Below are 16,142 nucleotides of genomic sequence, written 5' to 3' on the forward strand. Positions count from 1 at the left end.
ATATATGCTGATTTTATTTTCATTTTACTTAAGAATGACTTTGATGAAGCAATAAAAATTTTTAATTTTATTAAATCTAAATTCTTAAGTACATCTTTTTAATATGCTATTGGAAAACCATGGTAGGAACACCTAAAACTCTCTTGCTACATACTAACAGGCAGTGGCTATCTCCAGAAGGTACATTTGTGTGATTGCTGAAGTTACAAGCAAAATAGCTAATTTTTTTCAAAGAACACCTGTTTTAATAAGAGGGTGTTTGACAAACTATGGTCATTCATACTTTGGTATTTGTCAGACATCCTCTCATATATGAACTAAATGAGCCTGTCTTCAAGGGGGAAAAACACAGTATTTATTAACAAAGTAAATTTTAAATTTTCAAGTGAAAATTAAAATACAGGAAACTTGTGTCTGCATTCTTGAGCTTGACTACTTCTCAAAAGCTACAGATTTTTCTATGGAAACCAAAAGGTGATATTAATGTATATTTTTATATTGATAATGAAATATGTCAACATTTGTAAGATCTTTATAAATTAGTAAACCAATATTATCCCAACAAACAAAGTTGAAAATAGACTCATGGATTTTAATGTAACAGAGTATAAAAATTGTCTGATGTGATGTCAGACTCCCCAAGGCAATGACCTTTAAGAAAACATTTGTCAAATTTGGAGATAGAACCAAGGAATAACCATAGTTAACTGAAAATGCTTTTAAATTATTCTTGCCTTTTACAACTTGGTGTCTGTATGAGGCCTTATTTTCTGTATGTACTTAAAACTATATGTCATAACAGATTGAATTCAGAAGATATAAGTATCAAACTGACTTTTTTAAGCCACACATTAAGAGTTTTGCAAAAATGTAAAAATGTTGCCACTTTTCACCTATTTGGGAAATTTTTATTTTAAAATGTTATTTATGTTATAAAATGAGTTTATTAAATTTTAAGCACATAACTAAATAAATATTGAATAATGTATAAGTTATAATATTTCTTATGGTGATCACCACTAAAAGATATAATCCGCAAAGTGCAGCAGGAGAGTAAGACTTGGAAGCTGTTTATATATACATTTTTGTTATGTTTTAAAGTCCAGGGCCATGTTCACGAACTGGCTGCAGAAATACAGACATACCTCATTTCGCTTCACTTTAATGTGCTTCACAGATATTGTATATTTTACAAATTGAAAGTTTGTGGCAACCCTGTATCGAGCAAGTCTATTGGTGCCATTTTTCCAACAGCATTTGTCCACTTCATGTCTCTGTGTCACATTTTAATAATTCTCAATATTTTAAAGTTTATTATTATTATTATTATTATATTTGTTATGGTGATCAGTGATCTTTTTAAAAGATTTCTTTGTTTATTGCCCCTTTTAAATGATTGATTTTAGAGAGAGAAAGGGAGAGAGGAAAGGAAAGAGAGAGAAAAACATTGATTTGTTGTTCCACTTATTTATGTATTCATTGGTTGATTCTTATATGTGCCCTGACTGGGGATTGAACCCACAACCTTGGCATATTGAGACGATGCTCTAACCAACTGAACTACCTGGCCAGGACTATGATTAGTGATCTTTGATGTTTCTATTGTAGTTATTTTGGGGCACCACAAAGTGTGTCCATAAAAATGGTGACTTAATCCATAAATATTATGTGTTCTGACTTTACCAACCAGCCATTCCCCCATCTCTCTTCCTCTCCTCTGGTCTCTCTAATCCCTAAGACAGGACAATATTGAAATTAGGCCAATTAATAACCCTATAATGGCCTTTATGTGTCCAAGTGAAAGGAAGAGTCACATGTCTCTTATTTTAATGAAATCTGGGACTGATTAAGCTTAGAGAGGAAGGCATGGTAGAAGCCAAGACAGTCCTCTAAATCTCTTGTACTAAACCTCTTGAGCCAAACAGTTAACCAAGTTGTGGATGCAAAGGAAAATTTCTTGAAGAAAATTAAAAATGCTACTCCAATGAACACACAGATGATAAGAAAGCCAAACAGCTTAATAGCTGATATAGAAAACAATTTAGTGGTCTGACTAGATCAAACCAGCCACAACATTCCCTTAAGTTAAAGCCTCATCCAGAGCAAGGCCCTAACTCTCTTCAGTTCTATGAAGGCAGAGAGAGCGTTGAGGAAGCTGCAGAAGAAATGTTTGAAGTTAGCAAAGGTTGGCTCATGAGGTTTAAGGTGAGACATCATCTCTGTAACATTAAAGTGCAAGGTGAAGCATCCAGTTCTGAGCTGGAAACTGTAGCAGGTTATCCAGAGGCTCTAGCTAAGATAGTTAATGAAGGTGGCTACACTAAACAACAGATTTTCAATGTAGGCGAAACAGCCTTATATTGGAAAAAGACCATCTAGGACTTTCACAGCTAGAGAGAAGGCAATGCCTGGCTTCAGAGCCTCAAAAGACACCTGGTGACTTTAAAGATGAAGCCAGTGTTCATTTACCATTGCAAGAATCCTAAGGCCTATGAATTATGCTAAATCTACTCTGCTTGTGCTCTATAAATGGAACAACAAAGCCTAGATGACAATACATCTGTTTACAACATGGCTTACTGAATATTTTAAGCCCACTGCTGTGACCTAATGCTCAGAAAAAGAAAAAAAATCCTTTCAAAATATTACTGCTCATTTACAATGCACCTGGTCACCCAAGAGCTCTGCTGGAGATGTGTAAGATTAATGTTGATTTTATGCCTGATAACACAACATCCTTTCTGCAACCCATAGATCTAGGCCAGTGATGGTGAACCTTTTGAGCTCCGCGTGTCAGCATTTTGAAAAACCTTAACTTAACTCTGGTGCCGTGTCACATATAGAAATTTTTTGATATTTGCAACCATAGTAAAACAAAGATTTATATTTTTGATATTTATTTTATATATTTAAATGCCATTTAACAAAGAAAAACCAACCAAAAAAATGAGTTCGCGTGTCACCTCTGACATGCGTGTCATAGGTTCGCCATCACTGATCTAGTTAAAGTAAATTGAAAACTTTCTGAAAAGAATTCACCATTCTAGATGCTATTAAGAGGCATTCATGGAAGAGGTAAAAATATCAACATTAGCAGGGTTTGGAAAAAGTGGATTCCAACCTTCATGGATGACTTAGAGGAGTTCAAGACTTCGGTGGAGGAAATAACTGCAGGTGTGGTGGGAATAGCAAGAGAACTAGAATTGAAAGAGGAGCCTAAAGATGTGACAAAATTACTGCAATTTCATGATAAAACTAATGGATGAGAAGTTGCTTCTAATGAGTGAAAAAAGAAAGTGGCTTCTTGAAATGGCATCTACTCCTGGTAAAGATGACAACAAAGGATTTAGAATATTTCATAAATTTAGCTGATAAAGCAGAAAGAAGGTTTGAGAGGATTTACTCCAATTTTGAATGAAGTGGGTAAAAAAAAGTTGATCGATGCAGCAAATGCCATTGTTATCTTAAAATAACACTGGCACCCCAATCTTTAGCAACCACCACCTTGCTCAGTCAGCAACAATCAACATCAAGGCAAGACCATTCACCCTGTGGGTCACGACCCCTTTGGGGGTCGAATGACCCTTTCACAGGGGTCGCCTAAGACCATCCTGCATATCAGATATTTACATTATGATTCATAACAGTAGCAAAATTACAGTTATGAAGTAGCAATGAAAATAATTTTATGGTTGGGGGTCACAACATGAGGAACTGTATTTAAAGGGCCAGAAGGTTGAGAACCACTGCACCAGCAGATAATGACTCACAGAGGTTCAGATGATGGTTAGTATTTTTTAGCAATAAAGTATTTTAATTAAAGTATGTGCATTTTTAAGGCATAATATTGCATACATCTCTTTAAGGTAAACATAACTTGAAGAAAAAAATGTGTGACTCCCTTTATGAAGATAGTCTCATTATTGTGGTGATCTGAAATGGAACCTGAAGTATCTCCAAAGAATGTCTCAACAGGTCTTCTCCCTATATGCTTCTTCAGCTCTGTTTTTAACTCTATCATAGGGTTTATCACCGTGATTTATACATTATGAAATCCTATGGGAAAAGGTTATGTGTTTATGTGTTTTCATCTTTGAACAATTTGACTTTCAGACCATGAATTCCTTAGAGATTGCTCCTTGAAAAAAATTTAAATTGTACCAGTTAGCAAAGTCATTACCTAGGTATATTTATATTTTGGTTTTAACTGTATCAACTCATTAGACCTCAGTAATTGTTAATTATGGTATTTCTTGACTTAGATATAAACAACCTGAATAATTTTCAACTAATGTTTCCTTCATTTAAATTCTGTTAATTTTATATTTATTTAAAGTATTTATTTTAATGCTTTTAATAAACTTTAATTAATATTTTGTGCCTTTATAACCATGTGAAAAGTCAACATTTCAGAAGTACATATTACATTATTAAATAATACACTAATTGACATATATATTGAAATACTATAGGTTTCATAGTCTTGGTAAATATTGGTAATGATTTTTATGTCACATTGACTGGTTTTAGACTAATAACATTTTTATTTGAAAACATAAAGAAACATCATTTTAAAAGTTGTCCTCATCTATGAAAATAGTTTCCTTCTAGATGGTAAATCCATATAGTACTGAGAGTAAAAGGTGAGGATAGGAGATCAAAATATATAAGATTTTGACCTCGATTGGTATGATTCAAAATGTTTTTTTAAGTATATGTTGAATTGAAGAGGGACAGTTCCAAAGATATATAAAGTCCTTAGAGAACCTGCTGGTATGATTTTAAAACATTTTATAATCTAGTGTAACACTTGAACTTCCTAACCAAGACAGGTGAGAAGTAGAATTTTATGCTCCTTATGAGCACGATTTCCTGACATCTCTTTAACATGTCTTAGAGCACACTGAAGTGGGTGGCATCACACGAATGATCATCAACAGAAAGCTTAGCACTGTTCTGGAAACCAGTGTAACAGTGTGTGCTTGAAGAGGTTGTCTGCATTTCTAAATGTAAATTTTACGGAAGAGCAAACACTTTGTTTGAACTACATCATCTGTCAGATTGCCCAAGGCTCAGAAGTTAGAGAAGCTCTAGTGCTGGCTGCATATGGATAAGCTACCTATTAGTTTGTTTTCTTGGTTTTTAGTAGGAGAAAACAAAAAGATGGAATCCATAATATATGTTCTAATATTTTTTATATTGTAAATAAAGATGCTTGAAAAAGGCCCTCGAGCAGAATAAATGTTTTTATATTCTTTTGTACAACTAGATATGACATACAATGTATCTTATGTAGCAGTGGATCACTTTTATACTCTCCTGACATAAATTCTTAAGGAACACAAAATCTTCACTGCTTTTAGACTCTACTTAATTTTGGTAAGATCCTTTGTTTAATTAAAATTAATAACGCTTGAAAATAATATCTTTTTCAAATATAGCTTCAATTTACTATGTTAGAACAAAATTTGGCTTAAACGTTACTTGAGTCAATTATCAAATCATTTAAAAATTCAGGAGTTTAACTTTATTTGAGAACATGCTTTAATGTACTTTAAATATAATACTGTATGTGAGTCATTGTTCCAAAAAAGCATTCTCATCTTTCTCTCCAGGGTATTAATCCTCAGATATTGGTGTCTAAATTTTCTTTCCTGTAAGGGAAGTGAGTACTTTCTGATAGATAGATAGATAGATAGATAGATAGATAGATAGATAGATAGGAAATATATATATATATAGTATATGTATGTAAATACACATAGTATATGTATAAATGCACATATGTATATATATGTATTTCATATATACATATGTATATTAAAGCATTCATCTTGCCATTTAATTTTGCATGTTTATATGATGAGATAATTACAAGTAGAGAGAAAAACAAATATAAACAAAGGATATATTGAAATTAACTTTACAGCAATGTGACAAAACTGTAAATTCATTTTGAGAGAGGAAAGAACTCCTCCAGACAGCCTACACAGCAACCCTGAGTAATGGGCTTATTATTTTATGAGGCTAGAAGTCTAGGTCATTACAGATTTTAGAAGGAAATGTGACAATATCAAGCTCTTAAAAATGTAGCAACATAGTTATATTTTACAGATATTATTTTACATGACATGGTTCCAATTTTTGGCCATGTATTGATAATCTTAACTCTTTGTATACTACCATGTTGTAATCAACATTGGAGACATCATCTTCAATTATGGAGGACCAACATTTTTAAAATATGAAATATATCTGTACATTTTTGTGCATTCTGAACACTAGTTAGTGATTGATAGTGCTTCTAGGATGGCATTGTGAGTCATGAGTGGAATTAAGTCTTTTCCCTTCAACAAAATCCTTCCTAGGAAGGTAAAGGCTGTGTGAAAAAGTGAAAACACTGAGCAGTGATCAGGTATTTCAAAGACAAAGGAAATACCCAGGCCTGTCCACTCTAGCTATTCTCTCCCTCCTAAGGTTTGGGATGACTGAGGAACACTTGTTAAGTCCACATTCCAGAGTCACAGGCTCACTAAACACTGACACCTAATCATAGGGCTGTAGAATGCTCCTCCTTCCCCACACACCTCACCACCACATTACAAAAGGCCTACTTGCAGCAATTTCTCTTACCAAGTACATCATATTTGGCTCTCAAGAAAAAAATGACAAGGCATACCAAAAGATGAAAAACACATTTTGAAGAGACAGAACAAGTCTCAGAACTAGACATGGCTGGGATATTGGAATTATCAGACCAGGAATTTAGAGCAACTATGATTAATATGCTAAGGGCTCCAACAGATAAAATAGATAGCATATAAGAGCAGGTGGGCAGTTTTAGAAGAGAGATGAAAATCACAACAAAAAGCCAAAAAGAAAAAAAGATAAAAAACAATGTATCAAAAATGAAGAATGCCTTTTATGAACTTATAAGTACACCAGACATGGTTGAAGAAAGAATCTATGAGCTTGAAGACATCTCAATAGCAATCTCCAAACCTAAAGACAAAAAACAAACAGAATATCCAAGGATTATGGGACAACTATAAGAGGTGTGATCCATGCCTAATGGGAATACCAGAAGGAGAAAAGGTAACAGAAGAAATATTTGAAATAATAATGATTGATAGTTTCCCCCAAATTAATGTCAGACACAAAATTACAGATTCAGGAAGCCCAATGAACACCAAGCAGGATAAATGTCAATAATAATAATAATAATAATAATAATAAAAACAATAACAACAACTACTATACCTAGGCATATTATTTTATAGCTATGGAAAATAAAGAAAAAAATTCCTGAAAGAAGCCAGAGAGGAAAAAAATATCTTACCTATAGAGGAACAAAGAAATTACATCCATCGTCCCCTCAGAAATCATTCAAGAAAGAAGAAAGTTGAGAGAAATATTTAATATTATGAGAAAGGAAAGCCCTCCAACCTAAAATTCTGTACCCTGCAAAATTATCATTCAACAGGGAAGCAAATTTAAGACTTTATCAGACAAATAAAAGTCAGAGAATTTGTTGCCAATACACCTGGCTTGCAAGAAATGTTAAAAGAGCTTTTTTGTTGTTAGGAGGAAAATAATGCAGGTTAGGCTATCAGACCTATATAAACAAAGGAAAAGCATCAAAAAAGTGAAGGTAAAATTGAACACAATGTGCATTTTTCTCAGAATTACATCCATCGCTTATGTTGACACCAAAATTTTAATGATTTTGTCTGCCAGTCAACAGGTGTCAGTTGCCTTCTGACAATAGTCCTACCAGCAACTTGCACGATGGGTGGGAGAGAGGTGAGATATTAAATCCAATCAATATTTAACAAAAAATTATTGTGAATCTCCTTGTGCCACGACTGCTATTGTTTGCAGAAGATACCATATTTTAATTTAATTTTTTTCATCACCATTTATCCCCCTTATGCCCTCTTCCACCTCCACTTGCCCACCTCCCCCCAACAATCATCACACTGCAGAGGATACAATTTTAATAAAAGCACAGAGTCCTAGCTTTCACGGAGCTATTCGTCTATATAATTTTAGATTGTATCAAAATTCATCTAACAATGGCCAAAATTGAGGACATAATAGAAGACGTTTTGCTCTGTTCTGTATTGGTTTTGGCTGCAGTTAATTAGAAAGGAGTACAGCTATCCACAGGAAATGGGGGTAAGAGATCATTTTGTTTAAGCACGCTGGTATACAGCCTATAGTACACTAAATTAAAAATATTTCTCTTTCAAGGTAACGGAACTGCACAACATCAAAAATATAACCAGGCTGCCTCGAGAGACAAAGAAGCATGCGGTGGCAATTATCTTTCATGATGAAACCTCCAAGACATTTGCCTGCGAGTCAGGTAAGCAATTACAGCCCCGTCTGCAGCTTGAGGAAACTGAGCTGCTTCTGAGGCCCAGATGGATTAAGATACATCGATGAATAGGGTGGCTTATTGTGGTGAGAATGCATCCCAGAAGATTTTAGTGAGAAGCTCGGCATAGTGATTCTTACAGGCGTTTTTGGTGCTTCTTTGTTATCTGTCTGTGTCTGGATTTTGCTCCGAGGTGGTCGGAGTACTCTTAAGGTTTCCATCCAAGCTTGGAGAATTAAGTAAACAGTGCCTGGGAGATGTCGTTAGGGCAAGGTTATGACTTGTATTCTGGTTCTTGCCGGTGGCAGCTGAAGGCATTTGGTATGGCCATAATCATGCTGCCTTGCAGAAAGTGTGGCGTGGCTCGGCCTGTCCCAGCCCCTTCAAGGTAGAACTTTGAGCAATTGGTTGCTTTCATGGATTCCCACTGTACAAGTAAATATCTTTCAGGTTGAATTTGAGCATCCCAATTTATAAAGTATCGAGACACAGGCAGTTTCTACTTTGAACTTGCAGTATTTTTCATTTTGCAATTCCTGTGCTATGTAATATATTAGTTGTCTTGTTATCATTTTTTAAACATTTTGCATAACAAAATGGTGCATTCATTTTATAATGGATAGGAGCAAAAAGCAGTCAGACTTTGAAAAATATAAATTTAAAATAATAGCTAAGTGTTTAGGAGAAACTTTATTGAGTACTTTAAAAAAATAAACACTGCCCTAGCCAATTTGGCTCAGTGGATAGAGCATCAGCCTGCGGACTGAAGGGTCCCAGGTTTGATTCCTGTCAAAAGCATGTGCCCAGGTTGTGGGCTCAATCCCTAGTAGAGGGCATGCAGGAGGCAGCCAATCACTGATTCTCATCATTGATGTTTCTGTCTCTCTCACTCCCTCTCTCTTCCTCTCTGAAATCAATAAAAATATATTTTAAAATTTAAAATAAAAAATAAACTTTTTATGTATAGTTAAAGTTTATAGGAATAAATAATACCAGGTTATGTTATTCTAAAACCAATAATGTCACTTTGCCTAGATCAAATTGCTCACATCTCCTCACCTACATGTATTTCAATTTTACTGAACAATGAGCATCTATCAAAGTGTTCCTCTTTCCTTGAATGCCTTATTCCTTCCACTATACTTTTCTTCACTCGTCATCTGACTTCATTTCATAATTTAAAATAGACTTTTTGGAGTTGCACAGAAGTCTGCTAACTGGTCAGAGAAATCCCCATTCTGTACTAGAACCTGTCCCAACCTTGCCAAGATCATATCTTAATATCCACATGTATTTGTGCCTCCTTAAAACTATCTTCAAATTGTCTATAACCACCTCACTTTTTCTGAGTTCTGAAATAATGTCTCATATTAAAACCAATGACAATCAGAAAACTGGTTTTCCAAAAAAGATATAGAATAACTTTCACCACTGGTGATATGTCTCAAGCTTCAATTTTCAGTACTGTTTTCCATTTTTGAAATGGTACTGAGCCCTGTTGTGGAGACATAGGCCACACTGGAGGAGATTATTTCAGATAAGAACGATATTGAATTATGGTCTGACATAATCCAGAAATACAGGCTGAGTTGTAACCCACAAGTCTGAAGTTGAAACCTTTTTAAAATTTATTTATTTTATTTTTTGGCAGCAGTGGTAGTTTCATGGTTCATGTAAGACTTTTTGAGAAATGAAGGGCTCTTTGTTCAAAGAGAATGGCCTTAATTTCCAAGATAAGAATTTCTGAAGAGTGAGGCTAAAGCTAGACCTGAATATAATAAATACAGAAGAATGCTGGTTTAAATTATGATTTACGTGAAAGTATTATTTCTTTAGTTAAAACCACACTTTATGTGCAGCTATAACAGTGTGCTTGAAGCTAGTGACAAATTATGTTTAAGAAACAATGGCATGATTTTTAAAAAAGTCTTCATGGCACATGCCAATGGAATAAAAGAAAGGACTTGGAACACAAAAAGGAATTTGAATATCTTTTTCTTGCAAATTATAAAACTCAGACTATAAAGCAGTCAGGGATGTCAAAATAGCAAGAAGATTCAAGCCCAGATTAGACGGAGTTCTGGCATTTATTTCTAATGCAAACACAGGTAAAAGTGTAGCCTCCTAATGGCTCGTGGGAATGGGAGTTGTTTCAATTATTTTTGCCAAGAAAACTGGCAACTATTATGAAATTACTATGCATACCCTTGACCCAGTGAACCTCTTTGGAGCATATCCCATATAGAAAATTGTACCAGCACATGAGGGTGTAGGTTTACGCACATTATGTGTAACAACAACAAAATTCGAAACCAGTGAGTGTTTATAAAGGAAATAGTTGAACAAACTATGATATATTCTTATCCTAAAATAATATGCAATCACTAAAAAGAATTCTAATTAAGCCAATTAACATGAAGACATTTCTATGAAGTTGAGTTCTTCAAACAAAACAACTAGCAATGTACATACTGAATAATCACATTTTGTAAAATAAATGAGAGAGAGAATGGGAGTGTTTTAACAAGCATTACCAGGTAAGGGAAGATGATAATGAGATGGATGGAAAATGAAGATGGGGGGAAAAGACAAGCAAAATGGGAGAAGTAAAAAAAATAAAATGAACAGAAGAAAATACCCAGCATATAAACTATCCTATTTACATGAGACTGTGCATACATGAATGTGCATATGAATGTATCCAATATTTTTAGTTAGTCATCAGTGAAAAGGTAATTAAAATGACAATGAGATATTAATATGCACCTATCAGAATGGCTAAAATTAAAAAAAAAATAGTAACACCACCAAATGCTTGTGAGGTTTTGGAGAAACTGGATCACTTGTATTTTGCAGGTGGGAATGTAAAATGCTATAGCCATTCTGGAAAATGGTTGGCAGCTTCTTATAAAATTAAACATGTAATTATCACAGAATCCAACAATTGCACTCTTGGACATTTATCTCAGAAAAAAAAATAAAACTTATGTACACACACACACACACACACACACACACACACACACACCTACATTGTACAAAAATGTTCACAGTAGCTTTTTTCATAATAATGCCAAACTGGAAAGAACCCTCATGTCCTTCAACTAACTGGGGTGCACTCATACCATGAAGAACTCCTCAGCAATCAGAAGGAACAAACTATTGATCTACGCAGCACATGAACCTCACCCAACCATCTCCTTTCCTCCCATTTTCAGCGGAGGTTCCTCATGCTTCCTGCCCCTCATCTGAGTACTTCAGCTCTATGCTCCCACTACATCCTGAACTTGGACTTCATGTCCCCTGTTCAAAATCTCTCTACTCTGTCAGATATTAAGTGCAATTAAGACATGACCCTGGAGTTCCCAGCACCACAGTGCTAATAAGAACTTGTTGGCTTGATGAATTCATGAATTAGTAAAATTTATATTTAAGTTTTGTTATAGTTATATATTTATCATTCTCTTTTTACAAAGAAATAGTTGTTGTTTTTCCAAAACAAATTTTAGAGACTAATTGGGTAGCACCATGAGAAAATTTTTTAAAATTTCCAAATAATAGATTATTCTGTGTTTGTGATGGTGAGGGGTGAGAGCAAATGACCAGTGCTGCGTGCGCACGTGTGAACACATGTGCATGTTTGTGATTTTGTAAGTGTGCATGCAACCATTAATTGCCATGGCCCACCAAGTCTGTTAGAATGATTCTATGAGTACAACATAGTTGAAGCCCTGGCTGGGTAGCTCAGTTGGTTAGGGCATTGTTCAGATATACCAAGGTTGCCTATACAATAATATATGCCCTGGTCAGGGCATATGCAGTAATGAACCTATGAATGCATAAATAAGTGGAGCAACAAATTCTCTCTCTCTCTCTCTCTCTCTCTCTTTCTCTCTCCCCTGAAAAATCAATAACTAAAAATTAAAAAAATAAAACATAGTTGAATACAAGTGAGAAGTTCTGCATTTTTGGCTATTCTCTCAAAAGAGAGCCCTGGACTTTTGTTTGGATTTTTGGGTTTTGGGTTTGGGTTTTTTTTTGGTATTTTTTAAGTATGTTAAATCTCAAATTAATGTCTAGTAAAAGAAGGAGCCAATGGCTTAGATGTTGGAAACTCAGAGTTCGGGTAATAGAGACTTCTAAAGTGAACAAAGAGCTCAAGAGTGTCTGTCTTTGTCATTATATGAAACCCAAAAACTTATCTCCAAATAAGAGGGCAAGAAGTATTTGAAATCTGAGCAACCTGGTTAATTTCCTAAAAAATTATTTGAAACATTGAATTTATTCTCTAATGTAATGAAAATATTATTATACTTTCTTCCATTTGAAATCTGTAATGGCAAAGTTATAGAATTAATAAACTCCTCACATTAAATATGAAAAATATTTGGGGAGAAACCAAAATCTTAATATACTTATACATTCATAATTATTTTTAAGTCTTGCATAAATATTGCTTTGTACCTGAAATACCTGGGTATAAGTGTATCACATTTTAGTTTATTATTATATTTCATAAATTCTATATCTTCATTTCTGAGGGAATATTATTTTCTAAATAACCTCACTTCCCCATTAATTGTGTGTTAGTCAATAAGTTACTTTCTATTTTATAATATTATTACTAGTTGTTATAAGAAAGCATTTTCCCACCAGAGGATCCTCTAAGCCAGTGGTTCTCAACCTTCTGGCCCTTTAAATACAGTTCCTCATGTTGTGACCCAACCATAAAATTATTTTCGTTGCTACTTCATAACTGTAATGTTGCTACTGTTATGAATCGTAATGTAAATATCTGATATGCAGGATGGTCTTGGGCGACCCCTGTGAAAGGGTCGTTCGACCCCCAAAGGGGTCGTGACCCACAGGTTGAGAACCGCTGCTCTAAGGTTTTCTGCCTCTCAGGCTTCACATAATTTTTCCAACTACAAATAAGTCCAAAAAAGATTTAGCCAAAAATTCGTCCTGAATTCAAAATGAAAAGTAATAGGCATGCACTGAAGCCTTTACTTTAATTAGCATTTTTATTATATATGCAATTTCAAAACCTGTGTTTGTTCCCACCTGTGACATAGAACCTATAGACATTAGAAATGAACTTGCTATGCATCTTTGTTAAAGATTTAGACACTAGCAGTAATCCATTATTGATCTAATGTGAAGTACAATTGCTGTCCATGAATATTATATTAAGTTTTGTTATAGTTATATATTTATCATTCTCTTTTTACAAAGAAATAGTTGTTGTTTTATAATATGTGTGTGTATTGTTTCACCCAAAGTGCTTTTTATTTGATTTAAAAAAACAAAACAAAACAAAAATCCCTATTCCCTGATTAGTAAATCTTATGAACCATGTGGATTATTTAATTTTGAAAGGACTTAATTTATGCCTAAGAATGAAGGAAGGGTCCCTAATTTAAAGGTTCTATACTTCAGGTACTCACCCCAGATTATAGAACTTTTTTGTTTGTGGTAATACAGCTAATTTGATAGAAGTGGGCCAGTAAAACAACTGATAGATTTGAATGATTGTTTACTTGTATAATCAAATATGACTCAGATTGTTAAAGAATAGTTTATGTTTAAAAAAATCCCTATTCCCTGATTAGGAAATCCTATGAACCATGTGGATTATTTAATTTTGAAAGGACTTAATTTATGCCTAAGAATGAAGGAAAAAAAACAAAACAAAACAAAAATCCCTATTCCCTGATTAGTAAATCTTATGAACCATGTGGATTATTTAATTTTGAAAGGACTTAATTTATGCCTAAGAATGAAGGAAGGGTCCCTAATTTAAAGGTTCTATACTTCAGGTACTCACCCCAGATTATAGAACTTTTTTGTTTGTGGTAATACAGCTAATTTGATAGAAGTGGGCCAGTAAAACAACTGATAGATTTGAATGATTGTTTACTTGTATAATCAAATATGACTCAGATTGTTAAAGAATAGTTTATGTAACCCAAATAACAACTAGTTTACATGCAGTACAAAGGAGGAAATCCATTGTACTGTTTTTAAGAAGTTAAATTAGGGTGTGACATTAGGTAAAATATTCACTGCTGCTCAGAGTCACATGGTCTGCAGATAAACATCATACTTCAGTGTCGAGTGATGTCAGTCCAGCAGTTTCGTGAGCAGTCAATTTGCTTTGGGGATAATGGGAGACGTTTCTGTTTACTGATTGTTCAGTACAAAAGACAACTGGAATTAAGTTGGAACAACTTGTCTTTCCAGCTGACTCAGTCACTGTGGAATAGTTGCTGGTTTATGACCATCTGGTTCTTAGCTATCCTGCTAAGAGATTTGGAAGAAATCATTAAAAAAACAACAACAGAATCTAGTGGCCTTATGTGATCTGAAATGTGTTGGGATTTTGAAGTTATTTCTTCAGAGGAAGTGAAACACTGTATGGCATTGACAGTGTAATGAGATTTTAAATTTTTAATGCTCTTCGCATACACCCATTGAATAAAAATACCAAACCTTTAGGTGCACCCTCTCATGAAAAGATTAAATTAATTTGGGGAAATCTGGGCACAATTGTCAGGTTGCCATGATAAACAAATCAGAGACAGAACTGAGGGGAGCAAAATTTGATAAGACTTGATTACCTTGCGGTGTCTAGGCGCTAAAGTGCCTTGGAGGTGAGTGAGATGGTCTGGGAGATTCAGTTCCTGCTCAGGCACCCAAATTGTGGCTGAGGTGAGTTGATTCCACTTACGTTGAATGTGACTGTGCATCATCCCTAAAAGAGCTTCTTTGATTTGGGATGTTGGAAACAAAGGTTCCAATCAGGTTATATATTTTCACTGTTAGAGGAAAATATATAACCTGATTAACAATTAAATTAAGTATGTACAATTAAGTGAGACTTGTATAATACTGATGTATCCTTGTTTGATCACTCAGGAAAGACGGATAAACTCTAGAAATTGATGGTTTGAGAATAAAGTCTAGTTCATGGCCTGTGTCAGCACTCTGTCTTCCCATCACCCATTCTCACCTCCAGTACGCTGCCCTTCTGGCTGGGCTGCCTCTGCGTTCTCTGCCCATCATGTCATACAGTAAAGCATTGGCTAACTCTCATGCCCTTCCTCTGAGCCAACCAAGTAGATCCCCCAAATCAATCAAGCTCCAGAAAGTACTTTTAGAAGGAACTACTAGATGTGCAAGAATTTACAAAGTGTTTTTCAAGTTTTATGAACAATTAACATCCATGGATGTCAGATGGAAAATGGTTTGATAGGGAGGCGTCCTTGTCATTCCTAATTCCTGTATATTAAGAAAATGTACTTTTGCTTTACTTTCAGAATTTCCATAAAGAAATTACCTTTGATGTGTCACTCTAAAATTATACCATATGCTATTCCGTTATACAGAACTGCTGTAAGAAATCAAACCGTGCATAATTGGGTGCCAGGCTTTTTGAAATCCTAATGCAGAAATAGAGTTTGAATATTTTTATGGGGAAATAAAACTTTTATTTGAAGTGTTGAAGGAAGACTTAAAATTTGAGTATGTTTTTTAAGTGGCAACTCATCTCAGTAAACTAAAAAAAGTGTTTTTAATTTAAACTTTCTAAAAATGTTTTAGACAGTTACTATCCAATAGTGCAATAGGCCTCAAGACTGAATTTATTTTTTTGCCAACTTGTCCGTTACGTGTCCATATATTTGTAAAAGGTTCACTGTAAACAGAGTAGGAAGAGGTTATAGTGACAAGTCCTGCGGTAGCACAAAACAAGGTTTTGCAA

The 16,142-nt window shown here is 34.4% G+C and overlaps 1 protein-coding gene across 1 annotated transcript in view; it reads left to right on the forward strand.

Annotated features, from left to right (window-relative positions):
- The window catches only part of DOK6 (docking protein 6), a 161,581-nt gene that overhangs the window by 8,611 nt on the left and 136,828 nt on the right, over positions 1-16,142 (forward strand). The window contains exon 2 of the mRNA XM_014535891.1: positions 8,254-8,368. The gene's annotated coding sequence lies outside the window, so the exon portion shown is untranslated. The remainder of the gene's footprint in view (positions 1-8,253; positions 8,369-16,142) is intronic.

This window comes from Myotis brandtii, unplaced genomic scaffold (genome assembly GCF_000412655.1).
Source record: "Myotis brandtii unplaced genomic scaffold, ASM41265v1 scaffold154, whole genome shotgun sequence".
Lineage (NCBI taxonomy): Eukaryota > Metazoa > Chordata > Mammalia > Chiroptera > Vespertilionidae > Myotis > Myotis brandtii.